Raw genomic sequence first — 23,578 nt, 5'->3', positions numbered from 1 at the left:
CTTTCATACAGTTATGCTGTATCTGATACTATTAGAAATCTCAGAATAAATTTAAGTAAGTAAATTTATAAAAGTTACTTAGAAAACTAAGTAAATTTAGTTTTATTTGAACAGGTTTTAGGATATACTGCTTTACTATGACACTGCAGCCGAAAAAGTGTGATTAATTCTTGTTTATATTAGGAGATTATGTTTTTATTTTTCCTACAGAATTAAATAGCTGAAACATTTTTATTGTAGGGTAAAATATTGATTTTAAAACTTGAAGTGCACAATGAAAGGAAAATACTTCAATGAAAATGCCGTCCAGCTTTGATGTGATACATGAGAGTTTATTAAGCATATGAAAGTTTAAATTCAAACAAAGGGTCATGGTTTGCAGCAGCCAGTCTTAGCCCACACAAGTCTTCATTGTAGGCAAGATGGTAATTGCTTGGGTGTAAGAAAGGTTGTAATTTTATAAGAACGATTTAACTTGAATTTATTATTGGTAAAGACTACATCTATTATTCCAGATTAGTCACAAAATTATCAATATCGAAATCAGGGCATCTTGTACTTTTTGTGCTGTTTGATCACTAAGCTGCATCACTCATTACCTGAGTAGGCACACAAGCACCTTTTCTCTAGTAAAATCTATTTTCCAAGAGTATCTTAAGGGTTGTATATGGAAGTACATGAGAGTGAGAGGACACCTAATGCAGTTGTTGGTGTGTTTTGAAAATTAGACATCTGTTTTGTTCACTGAATGCCCTGAATCTGCACCTACTTTCCTCTGTACTGGTAGAATTGCACAGTACCCTTCAACTGTAGTGCATTTTTTCCCTACCCAGCACTTCCTGGGAAGCAAGAAAATAAAATTGTAGGATACTGTGCAATTCTACTGGGATGGGAATTGTAGAGAACTCAAGAAGGAGATTTCTGAAAAAGACATTTCTGAAAACTCATGGCTACCTCTCTGTTTGTTCAGGGCATTTATGGACTGGGTACTCATTGTTCAGCTGCAGAAATTTCTGCTTTCTGTGCATCTTGAAACACAATTGGAATCATCTATAGGAGAGGAGTGGCGTAGAAAGCCAGACACTGGCAGTGGTGGTGTCAATTTTGCTACCGTGTTGATCCTGCTCACTTTCGTGCTTGTCAGAGAAGTGAAAAATCTCTGAGAAACAGCTCTGAGGTAACTCCCTTGTGGATGGCAAGTCCCTGGTAAGTGTGCAGAGTCACACTGCAGTAGTTTTGCTGTCCCACTTTTGCCATTGGGATAGTTTGATCCCCTTTGCAGCTTGCAAATGTGGAAACTCTCTTTGGAGGTCTGTTTCTCCATCCCACTTTTAGAAATAGTCCTTCTTTTTATCTAGATCTTCTCTGTCCTTCAGATGAGTATTGCATTCAAAAAATTTTTCCCTTCTCTGGACCTGAGGTTTGTCAGATTTCCTCTGCCTGTGGGTACAGCCAGCCATGACAGAAGGCACAATGGGAGGTATATGTCTGTCACACCACTTGAATTTGGAAGGTTGTTAGATCCCAGAAACTTTTATGCTGTATTTTCTGTGGGAGAATGATTTTTTTTTTCCTGTTGTAAAAGGTTCATTCTTGCAAATTCCATAACTTGAAGTGCAGTTTTTCATACTGGACCTGTACTGATACTGGAAATGTATCAAAAAAGAACAGTAAAGGAATTGGATGACCTGGAATTAATCTCTGTTAAAGCCAGATTGGGCCAGATGGTGATCAAGCTGCCCAAGTGGTTTGGATAGCACTGTTGTGTGTGGATGTGCATTGTACTTGAATTATCCTTTGGATGTGGGTTGAGGTGGACAAGGTTAGCAGTACAAATGCGTCTCTCTAGTTTGTGATTGTAACAGGGTGGTAAAAAGTGGCAATATCCTAAGGGGAATACATATTAAACTGTAATTGTTTTCACTTGGAATTTAATTAGTCTCAAATTATCCTTCTTGTTTTATAGATAACATTTTGATTAGATAGAAGATTGATTTTGCAGGAATACATCCTAGTCCTAACAAAGTTGTGCTCCAAGTGCTATTGTTTAAAGTTTTGGGGAAAGTAGCGTTCAGTTTTCCCATACTAATTGCAATGTCACATTCCAATGCTTAGATAAAATACAGCCCTCAGACGAGACATCTTCTGAGTATCATTGCAATATCTCTAACTCAGTGTGGAGCAGAAAAGAATAGTCACAGCCTTTCATTTTTCCTCCATATACACTGAAAGTAACAGACATGAGCTGTAGAAGAACACAATTTTATTTGCTTTACAAATGAACAAACAGAAACTCATGCAGGGTTAATTGTAAGTCAAAGCCATGGGAACTTGTGTGTTATTACTCATCCTTTTCCAAAATTATCATATAACTTCACTGGGAAATAGAAATAAGAAGGCAGCAGAGAATGCACCCTGCAGCCATATTAGTAATCCCAGTTTTCTAACCTCAAATTGTATCCACTTATAGACTTATAGCAGTTTTTGAAAAATAATTTTGAACTACTTTTTTGTTTCTCCCCGATTACTGTACTATGATGAGTGTATTTCTGTTTACAGAATGAGATGGATTTTTTTTCATACTTTGAATTTTTGCTTGCCTTTTCAACAGACTTGACAAATGAAACTGACAAAAAGAAATTTTTGGTCTGATTTAGAACAGATTGTATCCATACATGAGAACTTTCTAGCTAAAATACTACATTTTTTATATTAATATGTGCACTAACAAAGGTAAAGGTTAAGGTTGCAGATAGATGGGGATTTCTTTTACGAACTCCAAAGTCTTTTCACAGTTAAAAAAATTCTTTGAGTAATGAATACACAATGTAATGTCCTTCCTGAGGCTTGTTTTCATGTGGAATAAGGTGTGTAACCCCAACTCTACTAGCTTAGTCTTGTCTGCAGATTTTCAAACTCTTATTGAGTTCCATGCAGTGACAAAAAAGGGCAGGTACCAGATGGATAATAACATCCAGATTATGGATACCAGATGTGCAATACCTGTATTCTGCTATTGAATAAAATTGCCACTGGAGATGTAAATAGATTAAAGAAGTCTGAGTGTTTTTAAAAGCAAACAGTTTACAAAAACAGCCAGCAGCCTAGAAAGGTTCCACAAAAGATCCTGACTACTAAACCAGAATGAGGTAATGGTCTCTATCACTTATAAGAGCTCTCACAATAGAAAAAAACTAGAAAAATCAATACCCTTGTTTAGTATAGTCAAAGCTTGAAATATTTCATTTCAGTGAACAGTGTTAGATTTTTATTTAAAGAAAACAACCTATTTCTCATGCCAGGACTAAATATGTCTTCTTTGCTTGTTTGTTTATGTTTCATGAAAAGGATTAAGAACCCTGTACTGGTTAGTTTAGCACAGGTATGAGTGGTAGAAAGGAGTCACTGATCTGGGCTAATATTGTACATGAGTCCAGAATAGATTTCAAGGATTCCAAGTGGCTGAAGAAAGGGGACACTGGCAGATAAATAAGAACAATAAAAATAATAATACAATGAATACTATCATGACTCTTAATAAGGTTAGAAATGCAAGGTGTACTTTACAAATGCTGCAGTGCATGACAGTGCATTTCTACAGTCTGAATGTGTATTAGCCAGGAAGAGATATTGCAAGAGGAAAAAACACATAAAAACCCATCTTTTTGGCATTTATTTATCTTTATTAATTATGGCTCCATCCCTCCTTTTATTTTTCTTCTTATTAAGAAGAGGCTCTAAATGTAAACTCTTAAACAAAGTACTTATTTCCTTGCTGAGATCTCTGCTGTAGACTAGACACATTCATTTTGTACATATCAATTTTATACACCCATAATTGAAATCAATAAAGTGTGTGCACTTCCAGATTTGTGAGGCCGGAAGGGTTGTCATTTTGTTGTTCAAGGAAAAAGGAAGGAAGGAAGACAGAAAGAGAGAAGGCAAGAAAGAAAGAAAGAAGAGGCCTGCAGCCCTCTGCAGCGTTAAATTTCCCATTAAAAAAAAAAATAATCTTTTTACTATCTTTCTGCTTGTCAGCCAGCTAAGCTTCTGTATGTTCAGAGTAATGTGCATATTTTTCATAGAGAGTGAGAAATGATGAGTCACTGAGAAGTTACTTCTTGAGCGAGGGAGCCCAGCAATGCTTCTGACAGTGAGTTTACCAGGCAGGGAGTTGATCTGAGATATGGCTATGCTCTAATTATTCAAGTGCCATGTTCTGCCAGAGTATTTGCTGGATTCTTTCTTTCCACCCCTTTTCTAACCTATACAAGATGTGTAATTTGAAGGAGGTTGAGCTAAAATCTCTGTGTAGTGTGTAACACAAAATGTTCAATGTAAAATAGAATGGTCAGTGTAAAATAGGGAAACTCAGTTGAAGAGGTTTTAGAAATAGTCAAAGTTCTTCAATGAAACACAATGTATAACAGGTTCACCTCAGCCTTAGTGAAGGGAAAGCTGTCTGTGTTTACTTTATGCATTTCTGCTCTCAGCTGCATCAAGAAGTTTGAGACCCAGAGCTCGGGCAGTCACCGTAGCCACGCAGTTCCACTGTAACTGTTTGCCACTGAACAGGACCCATCTCTCTCTCAGTCCATGTGTCAGATTTTATCCTGCTTTTATAGCCATGTTTTGCACATATATAATAACGATTTTGTGTTAGCCATTGACCTTGGCTGCCTCAGTGAGTGTCCACTTATTTGGGTCATTCAGTCCTCGGGGCTGCAGTCTACAGTTCTGACATTTACTGCATGGACAAGTAATGAGAAAGTCTGGAGGAATATCTGGGTAGGGAGGAAAAAGGACACTGCAATATGAAAGGACTAAAAAGTGTCAGCTTTCATCTATGGTGACAGAAACTATGCTAGAGTCACCTTCAGAAATCTTGGAAGTTCTGAAGGCTGTGTCAATGTGTGTGCAGGATGTTAAAAAGAAATTCTGGGACTGGGCTCTGTAAATTTGGACAACTGAAACGGAGTAACAGGAAAACAATATCTGAATATGTTCAAAACATGTCAATAAAATTTAACCACCAAATCAAATCTTCCTGACCATTTGTATTCTCTCATTGTACATCTTATTGTGAAGCAGTTTTGAAGGTCAAATCTATAGTGATAATGTATCCGATGCAAGAGGCAAAGCACTATGATGCTTGTTTGTTTATTGGAGGCGAAATCTTGTACATATAAATTGAAACATCTTAATTTATTTAGAAGCTATTGGTCTACTCAAGTGACACAGTTTAAACATGTTGTAAATACAACATGGTAGATTAAAATATTGGGCATACGTACCAAATAGAATAAAAATAGGAGATTGATTTTTCAGTGCAGTAGAAATATCAATGTAGGGTTAAGGGAACAAGAGTATGTTAAGAATTTATGGAGCAGAGCTATAGAAGGAAAGAGCATTTCATAGACACCTTCTTATAGAAAAGACTGTTTATTTTAGCACTGAGGATGCTTTCTGCTCCCAGGGAATAAAGAAGAGGTGTCTTCCCTTGTGTTAGTAGTAAAAGTAAAGATTCCAGCCATGTTAGCAAAACATGGGGTTGTAGTGGTAGCACTTTTATAATTATTTATTTTAAGAAGATATTTTAATTAACTCAAGATAAGGAAGATGCATGAGTGCCACCAGGTGGATGGGCCAGCCAAACCTCCTCACAAGAAGGTTGGTGCTTGCTGGTAGAGTTTGTGTATTGAAATGAGAGTCACAAATGAGTGGCAAGTACAAAATTCAGTAAAAAAAAGCTGCAATGAATTAAATGACTTAGTTCAAGAGAAAACTGCTCCTCTGCAGAGCTCATAGTCTAAATATGTAAGACAGACTTTCCATCTGGAAGAAGGAGCATTTGCAACTCCTGTTCCACCTGTAGGGAGGTGCAGCAGAGAGCACTGTGATTGAGGAGAGGAGCTGTGCCTGGGGCTGGTTACACTCTGAAATCGGTGAACTCTCACCACTGCTCTCTTTTTTTCTACTGTATGGCAGACTGGAAACAGCATTCACGTATCCCAGCTAGAGTAGGGAGACAAAGAAATAATTTTGGAAATTACTTGGTATCAGTGTCTGATGGCATGGACAAGTTATAGAAATGGATGCTGATTTGCAAGACAGCTCGCAAAAGACAAAGTCATTATTTTAAAATTGAAGGCACTATATGCAACATACTGTCCCAGAGTTTTGATCATATGGTAATCTTTTCTGGTTTTCTTCTGTGAAAAATTTAACTATTTTCTCTTATCTTAAACCCAAGAAAATAAATTTTGTTTTCTGATAAGAACTACATTTTGTGTTTATTCAATATTACTTAGAATTCACTACTATTTGAAGTGAAAATATGCCTGTGATTTTATAAAAGTTTTTTTACAGTCTTTAAATTATGCAAATCACAATACTTCAGTGGTCATATTTTTCACAGTGAAGTTCAAAATTATTTTCAATATGCTATTCATTAGGATGTTACTAGAAGCAGGGAAAAATAGACTTTCAAAAGAAGACTTTAATTTGAGCATCTACAGAAATTTTATGCATTTAAATACATGCCCTTATCTGCCCACAGGTCAATTATTTTGATTTGCAAAGTATGGAATTTTGCTGATATTTTGTCAAAACCGATTAAGTGAAAAATGAATATCCAGAATCTCAAACAGTGCTTCTTTGTTATAGGACAGTTTCTCTGTAATCCAAGACAGTACTCTCTTTTTTTTTTTTTTTCTCAGCTGTTATTCAGCCAAAATAGAAAATCCATGCCATATTCTGTGTATGGAATATTAAATGCTGTGTGAGAATGCGTCTCACATATTTTAGAAGAACAACCACTGTGGGTAGATAATTCTCTGCCACTTCTGAAATTTCACAAGGAAATTGAACAGGCCCAGCTCTGAGGAAATGTCTTTTAGTATGCACAGAAATAAACAGCAAAAGGAGCTAAGTATTAAATACATTTAATGAAATGTTTTTTCTTCTCTTTTATGTATGAAGTTTCTCCCCGTTACTTAAAGAGCTAGGTTTGAGGTTTCAATTAATATTTTTAGTTTATTGGTCGTTGTGCCTTGTATTCTTTTTTAATTTTGACAAGTTGTTTAACCCCTTAGGGGTCAAGAAGATGAATTAATTAACACTAGTCAAGCAGGTTGGGATAGCTGCATAAAAGGCACTGTAAAATTGAAGTTACATGTTACTGTAAAATTACATAGACTGTAAGGTGAAGCTTTCATTGGACAGAAAATTGTCCCCTGAATTTTCCATTTTTGCTAAGGAGTTGTTTTCAGTAGGTCATTACACACCAACATGTGTGACCTCTGAGGCAGGCAGAAAAGCACATCTTTGCAATTTAAATGAAGATTAACCTATTTATAATTTCATTATTATTTCATTACTGCATGACTTCTGCTATTCGTAAATGTCAAATACAAAAAAAAGTGTGCTTCAATTTAACCTTCCCTGTCATAGAGTAAGAGCTTTATTTCTACTGTCCTTAAGGAAATACTTCATGTCTCAGAGTAAAATCTATTAGACTTAGCTCAATAGAGAATCATTTTGATGTGAATGGGGATGGGGAAGGATGGCATTTTTCTTTTAAAGCTAATTTCATACACACAGAGCATCCAAGCACACAATATTTTCAATTTAGTTTATTTAGTCACTTCAGACATCCAGTGGTCTTGTGCTTGCTTCATTTTCTCCTGCTCTCTTTTGAAAGGAGGCAATTCATGCAACATAGACTGTACAAAGCTCTAGAGAAGGAAAACAGATTTCTGTATCTCAGCTAATTACATCCATCCAATCATCATGATATTTTTCTTTTTTTTTTAATGGGGGAGTTTTTCCCATAGAGCCATCACTGATGGCAAGACAAATATTATAATAATGTTATAATAATGGAGAGAGTGCTGACAATACTGTGAATAAGCTACCTTTTCTAAATTTGTGTGCATTTAAACCAAATATAAAGTAAAAGCTAATAATGTGCTTAATATGCTGTTTTGAGGTAGTTTTTGAGTCCTATTCTACATTTAGAGGTCAGCAATCTCCCTTTGATTTTAGCAGTCATTGGAGGAGAGCCTCTGGTGATCTCACATCTCCCTTCATGATAGTCTTAAGTACCTTGTTGGTTCAGTCTAGGTTCGTGGAGTTTATTTGAACTTGGATGATTTCAGGAAAAGTAAAATTAATATTATACATGTTCTGTTCATTGTAATGGAGTTGTTCTTTTTTGCAATAATAATAGTCAATTTTGTACTGCTCTACTTTCCTATACACAAAGACCATCTTAAAATAATATAATACTTTAAAAAATGCAATATTTACTTTTATTCTTATGATTACCTTCATTTTTCCACCTTTTGCTGTAGCCAGCATCCTTCTACCGCTTTCTTTTTTTCCCCATTATGAAATTTGCCTCATTGGCTTTCAGTCTTGTAGCACCAAGAATAAGGAGCTCTTTGCTCCTGTTTATCAGGGAATACATTTCCATATAGGTCTTCCTTCTCCATGAGCTTACTGGTTCTTGTTATTTCTGACTATCCTTGAAGAGCTTTTCAAACTAGAGAGAAATGTTTTCCATTGGAGAGTGCTAACTGGAAGACACTGAAATACTTTGGGCGATACCGGGTTTTTAAATTTTTTTTCATGAAACACTGCTGAAACAGATGCATACTTTTAATTGTTGGCTTAACTATTCCCTTGTGTAGCTGGAGGAAAAATTAAAGAATAGATTTTCAACTTGTCAAAATAAAACATACTGACAAGGTCATTTGCATTTTCACTGAAATAAAGTTCCTTGGAATTATTATTTTTCTAAATATTTTCACCCTATTCTTCCAGCCATGGGAAGAAAAAAATCAAAATAAGGAAATTTAGCATTAAATGGAAAAGCAAATTGTTACCAGTGTGTTAGCTGCATTTATCCCACCAGGCATTTTAGCATTTCATTGCAAGATTAGTAGAATCCACTTCACTCAACTATCCTAAAGTTATTACAAGTAGCTTGTTTCTGGTCAGGTAATCTGGGCAACTCATAACCCTAAACTTTCCCACATAGACTCTTAAATGTATTGCAAGCCTGAATTTACAGTAGTTAGGCCTTATCTGTGAAAGAGTTAAAAATTTGATATTATTGTGCAAGTGTTACTCACAAGACATTGGGGAAACATTTCACAGATGATAATGAGATTTTAAGAAGGCTTACCTGGACATAAGAGAATTACCTACTAGGAAAGTATGTCTGAAACCTGATTAAATAGGTTTGGAATTTTTTTTTGCTTAGAGTAATACTCTTGTCAAAATGATAAAAAATTTAAAGGAAATTAGCTTTTAGTGAAGTTAGAAATTAATTGGTTAATTATTTTCTCCCAATATACTGTCCTTGTATAATTTAGAATAGATTTTGTAGTTTCTACCTTCAATATACTTCACTGTGTTATAGGGTTGGCAGAGTATCCATATAAAATCAGTCACAGGCTGTTTAGCATTCATCAGCATTGCCCAGTCTGCCACCTCAGCTCCTAACTGAAAACGAGAGCTAGAATTGTCCTGGATAATCAATTATGTTTTCAAGATTTATTTTTGAATGGGAGTTATACTACACAGGGAGTTAGAGATAGAGGAGGTTGTAATAAAATCAAACTTCAGTCATTTTAAATAGGGAGTGAACGAAGTTGTCAGTGTTTAATTACCTTAAAGGCAGCAGTCTCCTGAAATAACAGTAATAGTTCTTTTGCTAGGGCTAGAGCAATGACACCTTTCTGGTTTTACATTTTTTGCATGCTACATTTCTGTAACTGATGCTCACAGCTGCACAGGAGCAGTAAATCATCATCTGGTGGGAGCTGTTTATCATTTTTGGCAGTCAGGCTCCAGCATGTACTAAATAAAGACCAGCTCGGTCATTTGCATTGGACTGGACCAGCAGAAGACTTTCTGCATCACTACAAGGCTGTTAATCAGTGACTTTCCTAAGTAATTCTGAGTGGTAAATGTGAATTTCTTGTGAGCTTTTAATGTACTGACATTTGTTGTCATGTGCCAACATAAACCAGTGGTGCAAGTTGTATGTGACACATCTGAATTTCCTACAAGAAGTTAATGTTCTAAAACATTATGGACCATATCTCCACATGGCTGGGCCTCTTTGGAATCATGGTCCCAATGTGTAGAGAGTACAAGTGCAGGAACAGGATCTTTTCCCTTGCAGAGACTGAGGAAAGTCCTCACACCTCTGTACAGCTTGTGCCTGGATAGATAAGGAAGGAAGCAAAGAAAGAACTATTAAAGGTTTCAAAGACATAACATATACCATTAAAGAACAGAAAGAGTTCTACCTGTTTGTACAAGCATTGGGTTTTTTTTTTCCTTTGATAAAGTAAAAGGTAACTTCTAATCTGATATTTTTTAATTAATAGAATTCTGCAGGGTATATTTGTCAGAACCAGATGTGAGACTTCTCTTGGCAGAGTTATTCTAGATTTCAGTTGAGGAGACCGCATCTGAAAGGGCTTCAGTTAACACTCTTAGTCATATCAAAAATCCTTTTATCTAAAGGTTCAGGTTTTATTGACTCACTGAGCCTAATTCTGAGTTTATTTGAACCTTTTTCAATCATAACTGATGTGAGAAATTCAGGCATTTCAGAATTCTCTTTGTATTTATGGATATAACTTTGGACAGAAGCAGCATCTTTCCAAACAGTGAAAATATTAATTTAACCATGTTTTTTTGTTCCAGCCCTTTGATATCAAACAGAACATTTAAAGGAGATGTGTTTTGAAACAGAAGTAATTGATGCAAGAGCGTGGAATTCTGGAACATTTACTTAGTTTTCTTTTGAGGACAGAGACATGGTTTTGTTCCAGTGCAGTCTGACCTCAGTGTAATGCACCTCTTCCCAGTTATGGCTGTAGGGGCCTTGGTCCAAATAAGAGTTGGGTCACGTTTTTGAATACACTTTGTTTTCATCATCATTGTCCATTTTTCTAACTATAAACATAGAGATGGTGAGGAGGACAAGGGAGTTATGTGGTTAGTTTTGAGATAAATTACTTTCAATGCATATCCATGATATTAGGAACATGACTTCCTTGATGAAGGGACCTATGTTAAAGATTCTATGTGAAGTTATAGTTCTCTGCTGAAATGAGAGATATACTCTTGATGCAAAACTAAGTCAATTTGTACCTCTCCTTAAACTTTTGTTTGCATGGCATCAGGTCCTGGAAGCTATTCTGATGGAAATAAATGATAATTAGTCAAACCACTTCCAGTACTGTGAACTATGCTCGCACCAATAATTGATTTTCCAAAATTTACTCAGTTTCTAATTTGTGTCACTGTAAGTCTTTAGTCAAAAGAATGTTTTTTTTTCTTTCCTGAGGATATTCTATTCTGCATTGCAAATATCTTCATTTCTCACAACAAATGGTGAATTAAATATTAGTGATTCAAATAGTATATATTTGGTGGCTGTTGATTGATCACAGTTTTGATTTTTTAATATAAAAGTATTCCATGACAGATAATATTTCTGATAAGCTTTTGTTTGGTTGGTTTTTAAAGAAAAAATAGCTTGGATGCTATAATCTGCGCCACTTGCTATCAGCTACCTTCAGTAGCTATTATTTTTTATCAAATCAGGCAGGCATAGGAAGCAAACTGATTAAATTTGGCATGTCGCCCACAAGAAAAAAAGAAGGCAGTATTGCTGCCTAAATCCTTCTATTGCATTTATTCTTTTCAATGCATATATCATTTCATGGAAAAGCTTTGCCTGAAGGGTTTGGCTCTGCATTTTGGATGCAAAATGCAAAGCAAACAACAAAAGCAACATTTTATATGCTATTAAATCTTTCCATTGAGGACTAAATCTAATTCCAGTTACCTTCTAAGGTGGTGCTGAACATTATCTCAACTCAAATTGTGATTTTGTAAGGGCACTGACATCTGGAGCTTAGAAGTAACACCAAAATTAATAAGTGTCTTGTTTTTCTCTATCAGGACATCTTTGTGCAAACTTGTCCTCACATTGCCAATGACTGCTCCCATTGTCTCCTTGCATGAGCGAGTTCGGCACAGTGACCTTGCAGGCTTGGGAAACAAAGTGGAGCAGGGATGAGGGGGCATCTGTAAAACAAGGATTCTGATTTACTGAAACACTTAAGCATTTGTTTAATTGTCACTTTCTATAAATGCAGCTAAATTTTAGGTAGGAGATATGTGGCACTAGTGGACATTTAATAAAATAGAAAGCTCAAATTTCTTTTTCCCGAAATGCTGTTGGCATCAGTCATGTTACCAAAGATGGCTTTTTTGGTAACTGTTTGATGTCGCAAATAAAATAAAAGGTGATAACTCATAGGCTGTCATCTAGAGAAACAAGAAAAATCAGTGTTTTATGACTGTTTTATGACACACTGAATGTCTAAATTCCCTTTTCAGGTTAAATATTTAAAATGAAGGTGTAGTGATCGTCTTAACACAAAATCATTAAAGGTGTGGCTACTATGATAACAGGTTTAAGGAAAGAAAAAGTATATCTAGAAAAGATAACAGGATGCAGAACATTTTATTTGGTGCGGATAATTAAGTCTTTTGGAGAAACTTGAGCAATTCCTTAACTATAAAACTGTTTATTGAAGGGAGCTGAAGGAACAAAGTAAGAAATAACTTTTTGTCCTGTAACATTATTACAGCTGGATGTAGCTGTGTTATTAGTATATTTTTGAAATATAATTTACATAACTAATTAGCTCGAGGTGGCTTTGATATGTTAATGTTAATGATATGTTAATGTTAATGACAGCTCTGAAGAAGACCCTGTAGAAATCAAGCAGTGGAACTGGATGTGCTTAGGGCCCTGATATTGTCTTTGGCGGAGAAAAAGCATGCAAAGTGATTTCAGTCTTAAGCTGATTAGAATATGCTTGAAACAAGAAATAACTTCTGAGCAAGGCAATGCAGTACTGTACAGTCAATGCATAATGTCTGTGTCTAGCTTGTGCCCCTCCTGGGCGGGAGTGAAGTAGTATGTGAGTACAGAATTGGAAGTAAGATATGCTACTGACTCCCTCCTTCGCTCTAGGTATTATCACAATACCAAGGGCACTTATTCAACAATAGTTTTGTTCCCAGTTACATTTAACAGAAATGTTCTGTAAGCCTCAGTTTCCTGAAATTACTCCTCACAAGTTATTTTCAAAATTGTTCAAGCTAATAATTACTTCTGTAAAATTACATATTCCATTACTTTCTTCTGTCTCCCTAAGAAAGGCACATTGCTAGAGATACTGCTGCTGAAAAAATAAGTATTCTCAATCTATTTTAGTTTATGTGTATAGTAGAAAATATTTTGCGTTCAGTAAGGAGGACAGAGACATTTGCTGCAGAAATGTAGATTTATTGTTGAAAAAAAAAGAAGGTAAAAACCCCTTCAATCCAGTATAATATGAAGTCTACTTTGGTGTTACAGGTCTTGAAATAATTTATGGGAGAGATGAACTGGTAGTCAGATGGAGGAGACAGCAATATTACTGTTTTCAAAAAGTGTATTTCACATCTCTAATGTGCTTAAACATTAATTTCTTAAAGGTCAGTTCTGAAGTAAAATTCTTTAACTTTTTCAGAAGTTAGAGAATGGTAGAGACAGCTGATGTCAACTCACTAAATCGGTTTTGGGTATGCTCAAAGAGATTATTTCAATACTGGACCATAGAAATAATATTTTAGAATATGTTCACTCTCCAAGTACCTGCTTTGCAGTGAAAGAATAGTATAAGATTTGTTTCACTGATACTTTTAGGATCCATATGCATTTTTCCCCTGGGGGAGGCTATGGCCATTTTCCAGTTACAGATTCCCAAGCAGACCCTGGGTCTGAGCTGAAAGTCAGCACCTTACAAATGCAAACACTGCCTTTACTCTGATTTTTAAATATAGCTCATTGCTTTTGATGATTTTATTCCTACTCCTCACTATTGAGGGATTCAAGCCATGTGTACTAGTATTTGCAAAAGAGCAGAAGCAATAAGATTAAAAATGCCGGTGTGTTGTCTTCATTGCTGTTCTAAGGAAGGTCTCACCATGGCTTGTGTAGTTTCCCTAGCCAGTTAATGTGGCACCTTAGTGCCTGACAGAGATGGTAAATAATGTAAGGTAGTGAGATAAAGTGTGAACTGGGCTCAGGGCCTCAGCTGGAGTGTTGCTGTGCAGCACAAAGTGCTGGTTATCCTGAAAGATGAGAGGAAGCGTGTTCAGAGGTTCCAGCAGCATGGAATCCACTTGAATCTGAATTTCATACAACAGCCTTGAACAGAAATGGATCCAGTGCTTCTGGCCTTGAAATTGGATGTTACTTTAGGGGGAGAACAAAGGGGTTACTTTCCATTGTACAGCATTGCTTGATAGCAATATCCACGTTGCTTGATTGGGTGTTTAATGTTTCTTTTAGCATTGGGAGTATTGATTGATGAGGAGCTCAACACAATCCAGCAACCAAAGCACTGTGGGCAGCAGAGGAGGGAAGGGATTCTGCCCCCTGTTCTGGTCTGGTGAGATTCCACATGCAGTGCTGCACCCAGCTCTGGGGTCCCCAACATGAGAATGATGTGTTCAGAGAGCCACAAAAGTGATCAGAGGGGTGGAGCACGTCTTCTGCGAAGACAGGCTGAGAGATTTGGTGTCGATCATCTTGGAGAAGGGAAGGCTCCAGGAAGACCTTAGAGTACTTTACAGTACCTAAAGTAGGCCTACAAGAGAGCCAGAGAGGGGAGTAGTGGTAGGACAAGGTTAATGGCTTTTAACTGAAAGGTGATTGATTTAGATTAGACATAAGGAATAAATTATTTGCTGTGAGGGTAGTAAGGCACTGGAACAAGTTGCCCAGAGGAGTTGTCATGTTCCATCCCTGGAAGGGGGTTTGGAGGGGGCTCTGAGCAACCTGTTCTAGTGGAAGGTGTCCTTGCCCACAGCAGGGGGTCGCAACTAGAATTTATAAAGTGACTTCCAACCCAAACCATTTAAAATCCATGTAGATGTGGCACTTGGGGATATGGTTTAGTGGTGGAGTCAGCAGCATTCAATGAACAACGAATTGGTCTTAAGGGTCTTTTCCAACCTAACTGATGATTCTATAGAGCACTGCTACAGCACTGCTCTGGATTTTCCTCCCAGACAAGAACAGCAAGGAGCTGCAGCACACTGAGTGGCACAAACAAGGAAAAACTTCACCCTCCTGGATCTGGGTTACACAATAGCATTACAGGTCTAAGGGGAATACAGCCTCAAGAGAAAAGCCTACTTAAAGCTTGCACAGAAGAAGATAGCAAAAGGTACAAAGACAAAGCAGTAGAAAGTTTTTATACCAAACTAAAGAAATATTGCCTGCCAGGGAGTATAAGAGTAGGTGAATCACTGCTATTGTACATTATTGTAACTACTTTTTTTTTTAATCTAAGTTAACTCACACCACAACTAGAATAATGCCTGTGAAATCAGGAGCCTTCGTTTACTGAAGTTCTCATCCTAATGTAGGAATCAGGATTTTTTTTTTTTTGAAGATGTCATAAGATTTTCTCATTATTCATGTAAATATCTAACCTCTTAGCTGTTTTGATTTCTGGAAATTAGCTATATGATAAGCATAATGCCAATAACTCAGACACATGTTTTGTCATCTTTTATTTGTCGTGTCACTGCTTGTGTTTTCAGTAAGGAGAGGGTACCATGCAATTTCCTTCTGTCACTTATTATTAAATGTAAGATTTTCTTAGGGTGTCCTAGGCTGTCAGCTTATAATGTTCTTCTAAGTTCCAAAAATCTTGGTTAATATAAGCTCAGAACTGGGCAAGTCACTGCTAAATCCCTGTCAAGGTCCTTATTGCAAGCTGATAGTTGGGACACTTTGTCATATTAAAAAAGGACTCATTTTTTTTCCTCCTTAATATCTTACAGTAGTTATTGGAGTAGTATTAAAAATGGAACAAATATTTCTGGAGCTGTATTTTATTTTGACACTAACCTTCATTTGTTGTTACATTAAATCTTCCCAGCTGAAGTAGTTTGTGGGTATCCATACACACACATACACACACACACATATATCTTGTACTTTTATTTAAAGGATTAAATAAAGTTGTTCCTGGGGGAAAGCAGTGTAATAGCCAACACAGCATGGGCACATGGGCATTGGGAAGTGACATTTATCTAAGTGCTGCTGGAAGTAATTTTTTTCATGTCTCAGCCTTTATCCAATTCTAAATGCCAACAGAACAGATGCATTTGACAATGTAGTAAGTGCAATAAATTCTAATATTTATAGTGGCATTGCTTGATAGATGAACACTGAGCATTTTCAATACTTGCATTTCATTCTACAAATTTTTGCTTGGCAAGGCAATGTGGTAAATGACTGTGGCTCTCAGTCTGCTTTTGTTCTGATGATGTGGAGAGTAAGAGTTCTGTGGTGCTTTACCATGCTTTTTGACACTCTGGATCCACTTGCAATTAAATGATTGTATTATGAACATTTTTCTTACTAAACACTTTCAAAATATTATATTTAAATAAACCAAGCTTTTGATAAAAATGGAGATTCCAGCCAGGGATCATAAGCTGATGTGAGAAACTTCTTGCTGTCATCATTACTGGTTTAATTCACAGCATCTGCTGGATTCTGGAATTGGTGTTAGAAAGCCAGAAACCATCTTTCTGAACAGGGAGTGCAGGATGGGGGAGGTACCTCATGAATGTGCTGAGTGGATGTGAAGAAACCTTATGAGGAACTGACCTGGTACCTCTTGGGAAAGCGATTCGGGGACAGCCTCAGTGGAGTCCAGGTTAAGCCATCTGGGTGCAGATGCTGAATATTTGCTGTGCTGTGGTGCTCATTGGAGCTAATGAGCCCTGTCAGTATGACTGTGGGTAAGATTTTACAGCTATGAACTCCACCCATGTGGTGAACTTAGTGGAGGTGGCTGTGGGTAGTCACCGAACTGTTGACACTTCCCAGTGCAGGCCTTCCCAGTTACCTTGGCACTGCTCAGTGGGGAGCTGAGGTGGGTACATGAGCGAGTACTCATGAGCGAGTTCATGGTTAAATTTTAGGAATTCACTCTTTCTGCAATTCTATCAAGCAAAGAATGCAAAAATATTTCCTGTCAGTGATGAAGAACTTTACAAGAGAAGAAAGCCATAAATGGATATAAAGCACATCTTAGTTAGCTTCCTGACAGGTGTCCTCTAACACACCTGACAACTTTAATATATTGACATTTATTGAAGAATATACCTTCAAAAGAAATGAGTGCCTGGCTTAATTTCTGTGCTCCCATTTTTTATCTACCCATCAGAAAGGCCATGCCTTTTACGGACAGGCTCAGTAATTCCAATACTTAGATCATGGCAAATTCCCAAGTTTTGATAAAGCTGTCAGTTATCTGCTTCAGGTATCTAGAAATACTTTCCAGGGGCAAGATTCCAAAGATAATTTTATGCTTGCTCTTTGCCAAAGGCTCAGTATTCCTAAATCAACTGCAGAGTGCATCTACCCTGCAGAAAACTAGTGAATGCAGGCAGTAATTAAACTGCCTATTTAAAATAGTGTCCTGAAGGGGAGAAAGAAGTTTGGCCTCCACTCATGGGAAGATATGTGTAGTACCAGCTCCCAAAATAAGCATCTGTCAGATGAAAGTGATAGAGTTCTTTACTGAAATATTTCTACTGTCTCTTAAAACAATAGTATCTGTTCTTTCTGTTTGCAAGTTTATGTATAAACCTCTACAGTTTGCTGCTTGCACAGGCCTCTGCAGCAAGCCATACATTTTTGGAGCAAATAGCAGTAGCTCTTTCCTAGATAATCAGGAATTTTTAAATAATAGAATGTCATACAACAAATACACTGCTGCAGTGTTTTCACAGACTGGCTGGCTACTTAATGAGAAATATTACTATCATAAAAATAGCAAGAACTTTCACTTTACAATCCAAACCTATGGAAAGCCGTGCTGGACTATCCCCAGCGTTTTGTCTCATCTGCTGTTGTCTCTGAAACTGCAGTATTACACCAAACACTTCTCAAGATGTTGCAGGAAAATGTTTGGTAAGGGTCTAAACCTCTGTATTACAGCAGTAGAGAAATAGTGAAAACCCATAAAGCAGATCCAAGAGAATGTCTGTGTGACACAATGGCATCACATGCTGAATACAGCTGTGTTCAAACAGGTCCATCCTGCATGAAATAATACTGTGTTACGTAGCTTTAGAAACAGTATAGCCTGCCTCTGCACACGTGTAATTAGCCAGAATAAAGTGTTTTGCTGCCCTTGTGAAATGAGAATATGCTAGTACATCCACCTGGCAGTGCACTGCATTTTAGAAACACACTGGTGTTTCCAGTTTATGCACTGCAATATGACCCTGGAATGAATCATACTGAAAGACACAAAAATAATTAACAGAGTGCCCTTTGAAAGTGGGATAATTATGTTGTAGAATATCAATTAATTTAAAACCAAGAGTAATCCAGAAGTTAGTTCATTCTTGTCAATCCTCTCCTAACTCGCACTCTGATGGTGGAAGGGAAGGGGTAAAAGCCCAGAGATTTCTAAGTCTCAAACTGTGACTGCACTCCCCTAGGTATTCCTCCTGTCTTTTCCAAGATTTGGCCTATGATGAAGTGCAGTTTATTTCTTGATTTTATGACTTTTGGTTCACCTGAGAAGTAGTGTCACTTTTAAATAAGTCAAGGATTTGAGGCGGAGGGTTGACAGTTGTCCCAACTGAGGCACAACATGAACAGGTGGTGATAATTTAGGATTCATTCATTTTATTGCCCTCAGCTACCTGACATAAATACTGGAATTATTTAAGAGAAGACTTGTCTTAGTGTTTTGCTTAAAGGCCCCTTTATCCTTTGTTTTGTGTCCCAGATCTTATCTTAGAAACGGAATAAATGTGATTATGAAGAAGGTGGCAACTTTGGTCAGTGGCTAGAGTACTGTTCTTTGCAAAGATTTATTACCAAGTATAAGAGAAGAAAATAGCATAAATCAAAAAAGCAGGAGGTGGTGTTAGAAGCTGCAGCTCAGTACTTTGACAGGCAGGTACAGCTCCAGGACAAAACGAAAAATGTCAAGACAGAGTCAGGAAGAGGTAAAGAATTGACATTAATCCAAAAGTGTGTAACACTCCCCAGGAATCACTGTATTAAGGCAGAAGAAAATTTGTATTTTACAAAAAAGCTGATGTCATTCTAAAATGAATTATTAATTTTGAGGATTTTTCCATTTCATAGTTAAATGGAAATAGGAGTATATTTAAAAGCACCTATAAGGTGAGAAATTTCATCAGGTCTGTATGAATGTATGGTTTGACTTTTTCTTTTCTGTAACAGAATTCAGGTTACATATAACAGCAGAGAATCTATAAGTTGAAATAGTATAGTAAAATTCAACTGTGGAATGGGGGTAGGAACTGTGGGTTATGAATTTTACTGCTGTGGAGGAAATGCTACACATTCTTACCACTGTTTTATTAATTTGTTGTGAAGGAATGCAGATTCACATCTACTCTTGAGGACATTGGAGAAGGGTCCACACTCCCCTTCCAACCACAGGTGAATGCCTAAGACAGATCACTATAGGATCACAACTCCACAACTCCCCCGTGCTCCCTCTCTATTGTAGTGAATCCTTAATTCCTATTTACAGGTTGAAACTGGTGCACTGGAAGTGCCCATTCAGCCCAGAATAGAAATAAGAGTAAATTTTCCATCATTTTCCTGCACTGGATTATAAAGAGCCATGACATACCAATCTGAGTTTGCCATTTCCAAAGTTCTTGGTTATTAATTTTTGAGAGTAACCATCATGAAAGAGATGGTATTATGTGAGGCAAGGTAGGTATTTGCAGACAGGGGAATTCTGGCCCTCTGTTGTTGCAATATTAATACTAGTTTAAAGGTCTTCTGAAAGGAACAAGGAGCACACAGCTGGATTAATACCTCTTCTTAGGAAGTTGCAAGATACCTGTGAAATTTGTCGATATAAAACCAAGCAGAATCATAAACATTCCAGCAAACATGAAATAATAGCAAGAAAAATGTACTTTTGAACCATCAGCCATGCCAACAGTGTCACTGCCTGTGGTGTAGAACGAATGCTTTGCTTATTTCTCTTCCCATGACATGCACTACCTTAGACTTTGCAAGCCTGCTTCAAGGATACATCACCTATGCATTAGACATGCAGACTGAAATAGCTTCAGAATTGTGTAAAACATCACAGAACTCATTTTTTAAATATTATTGCTCCTTTTAAAACAGGCTTAAATATTGAAGGAACTATTTCTGTCAGCATAATTATCATGGTGAACTAGACATGTAACAGCCTTTACAACCCACTGAGTTTACAGAAGAAAATCATTTGCCATATCTAGTTCGAAATATCCAGACAGCCTCTTTCTCACCTACGGAGATTCAAATAAAAGACTAGTGACAAAAGGCTGTTAGGAGCAGTTGTATATGTTTCTGAGAAAACTATTAGCTTGTCAAATAAATTTCTTTTCTTGTATTCTGCTCTTAACTAAATGAATTTGACAACATCTACTCTATACCCTCGATTAAACAGAAGTTAAATTACTTTATAGAGAAATAAACTTCTGACTGAAATTCCTCATTGTAACTAAATTTGAACTCTAAACTCAAAGCAAGAACTAAGGCTGGAGAGTGAATTAGGCATGTGTTGGGATCATCAAGGAAGCAGGATTTTAACAAAACATAGCCCACTTAACAATTCTGTACAGGAAATTAATTTTCCTATATTTACTACCCCCCAAAAAGGCAAAGTGGAGGCAAGAAAAAGCATCAAGTTACCTCATTTTTAAGGCAGCTGTTTATTAATGAGTAGGTGGTGGAGCAGGGCTCTGCCATAATGCAGTGTTTTATTGCAGAGTTGTGTTTTATCACATTCATGCAGAGATTTTCACAAGCAGGAGAAAGTTCTGAAATCCCTGCAACCTGTGGTATATGAGAATGGGCCAGGCTTTTAGGACAGCTACATAAGGAGTGTTTCTTAAAAATTATGAGAATGTTAAGACTGTTCTCTTTCACTTGTATAAACTATTCCTGCATCTTTTCAATTTCTAATTTACATTCTGTTTTGCTGAGTCATTACATATATTCAGTCATGGTCTCAGTAATGTTGTTAGGTTGTTTCTTTGTTCATGTGTTGAGGTCAGCACTGACAAACAGGACTTCTGCTTTAGGAAATGCTTCTAAAACTACTCCCAATAAAAAGAAATAAAAGTTTCAAAGGATAAGAACTCCTGTGACTTTAGAATACTGACACAGCTACATATTAGACATGGTGAAAATGATAACGCTTTCTTTATATTGTCTGATAAACCAGCTAAGCACTGATTCAGAATATCTATTTGTCCCCAGCTCAAACATAATTCAGTATCTATCAGAGGACATCTGCTGCCTTCTATGAAGCCAAAATACCTAGTTCTGCCTGCTCACATGGCTTGATCATAAGTGATGCTCACACTGAAGAACAAACCCAAACCAGCACTCAATGTGGTTTGTTTTGTACCAGTTCATTCAATGTCCAAGTATATCCAAACTTAACTTTAGGTTACTTGGACATTTTTCCTTGAATACTTTTAAGCTATTTATCAGAAAGAGGTTTAAAAATTAAGCCTGGAGACTTGTTAATAGCTTCTGAAAATTGTTGACTAAAGAAAGTACGAAGACAATATTGTTTTTCCCTTTCATTTTTTTCATGAGACTGAGCAGCATCCTTATAGTGACATTGATGAAGTCACCTCTCAGTGAAAATTTAAAATACATTCAGAATTGGAATCCTGGTGAGCAGCAGGCAATATTTTTTTGCAGTAGGCAATTTGTCTACAGCAATTTTAAGGAACAAAAGGTTTTACCTAATACTGGCAGATTCCTAAGTTTCTTTTTGTCAAAGAAAAAGAAGGTCTTATCACATTACAGTTGGCTTTTACTTTATTATGCAAAAAAGAAGTCACAGATTTAAAGAGATTAAGAGCAATACTCAGACCAAAAATGTGAGCAGCTGAATGGGATAGAACGAAAATGTTGAACTCCTCATACGCACACAGATGAAACAGTTTCATTACTTAATTTGCAGAGTTGTCAGCTAAAGTACTATTAACATCAATTAAATTACTCCTACTGAAGTTGGCTCTGGCAGAACAGTTTAAGCCTTTCTTTGTAAATATTTGATTTTTCTCCTGGCTGTGGGCTTCATCTCATTGACAAAGCTCCCTTCTATCTCAGAAGAGCATGAATCGACTTCTGTTTGCATTTCTTTGGAGATGCAAGTTGGATGCCCAAAATCAGCACTGGAGATGTCGGTCTAATTTCCAGTAACTGGTCTTTTTTGACTATCTACTTCTCCTCTTTCTTACCAAAGCAAAATCTACTCATTTAAATTTCATACTTATCATTTCCAATTTCAATCTTATGCGACTCAAAACTTCATAGTTTATTTTCCTCCACCCTTAGATACAAGTCTATACCTCCTGCTAGAGCCCAGTTTTTCAAGGTTAGTACTTTTGTATTTAATTCTTTTCATCCTCTTTCTACAAACACAGCATAGTAGTTTCTTCAGAAATTCCAAGTTATGAGCTCTGCAGACCATGCTGCGTAGCATCCATTTTATTTCTTCTTTGGCTGCCCTGTCCTTTCCTGCAGCACTGGAAGAGGTTAAAGATTTTGATGCACAGGGGGATAGGAATCCTATGTGTATGTAATTCCTTTATCTGTGTTTTTGTCAACTATCCATGTTTTTGGTGGATGTAAATAATCATAACATGGTGGTTTAAACAGAAGACAAGGATCCATTTTCAAAATACACTTTTCCTGAAAGTTCTTGGAAACCAAAAGAATGTGTTTGCAGAGGCACACTGTTTACATTTTGGTCTGCTTAGGTATTTCCAATACAACAATGTGGAATGTAAATTCTAGCTGATTAGTTACACTAAAAAAGTAAGTAGGTTGTTTTAATTCCCTGAGCTCTCTAAATTAGCTATTTTGAGCTGGTGAGTGTACTTCCTACTGAAAAAAATTTGCTGCATGGTACTTGGTACTTTTGTGTCAGTGGTAAGAGGTGACAACATCTCAATTATAGCATTATTTGTGTTAATGCGACACTTCCGTGTGAATGATTTTTCAAAACATGTGATGTGCATACTCCAGACTTAATTCAGAAACACAGCGAGAGAACAGCCATTTGCTTCTGTTTTAAATATAGTCTGGATTGACTGTCGTTGAATCAAGTATGGAGGAGATAACATTGCAAATGAATGGAATAACAGGAAAATCTCATTTGACTTAATAACTTGTAATTTCATTTAATTGGTACTAACAGATGTCTAAAAATACATATGGTGACATTTAGAAAAATGCTGTCTTTTTTTTTGCTAAATATTGTTTGCCAGGAGCTACATTTTGATTCTGCTCTGGAAAATATTCCATTGAATGTAGTTTTTTCTTGCTGCAGTCTCAATGTTAGGATTTGTTACATATTTGATATGCTGTTTGCAATATACTGCTTCC

General features: G+C 36.7%; 1 long non-coding RNA gene across 1 annotated transcript in view; it reads left to right on the top strand.

The window, feature by feature from the left end:
* The window catches only part of LOC108444755, a 185,067-nt gene that overhangs the window by 60,937 nt on the left and 100,552 nt on the right, over positions 1 to 23,578 (top strand). The gene's annotated exons all lie outside the window — the stretch shown is intronic.

Source organism: Corvus brachyrhynchos, unplaced genomic scaffold (genome assembly GCF_000691975.1).
Source record: "Corvus brachyrhynchos isolate BGI_N302 unplaced genomic scaffold, ASM69197v1 scaffold221, whole genome shotgun sequence".
Classification (NCBI taxonomy): Eukaryota; Metazoa; Chordata; class Aves; order Passeriformes; family Corvidae; genus Corvus; species Corvus brachyrhynchos.
The sequence above is the reverse complement of the archived record's forward strand: the minus strand, read 5'-3'. Positions and strand labels throughout refer to the sequence as shown.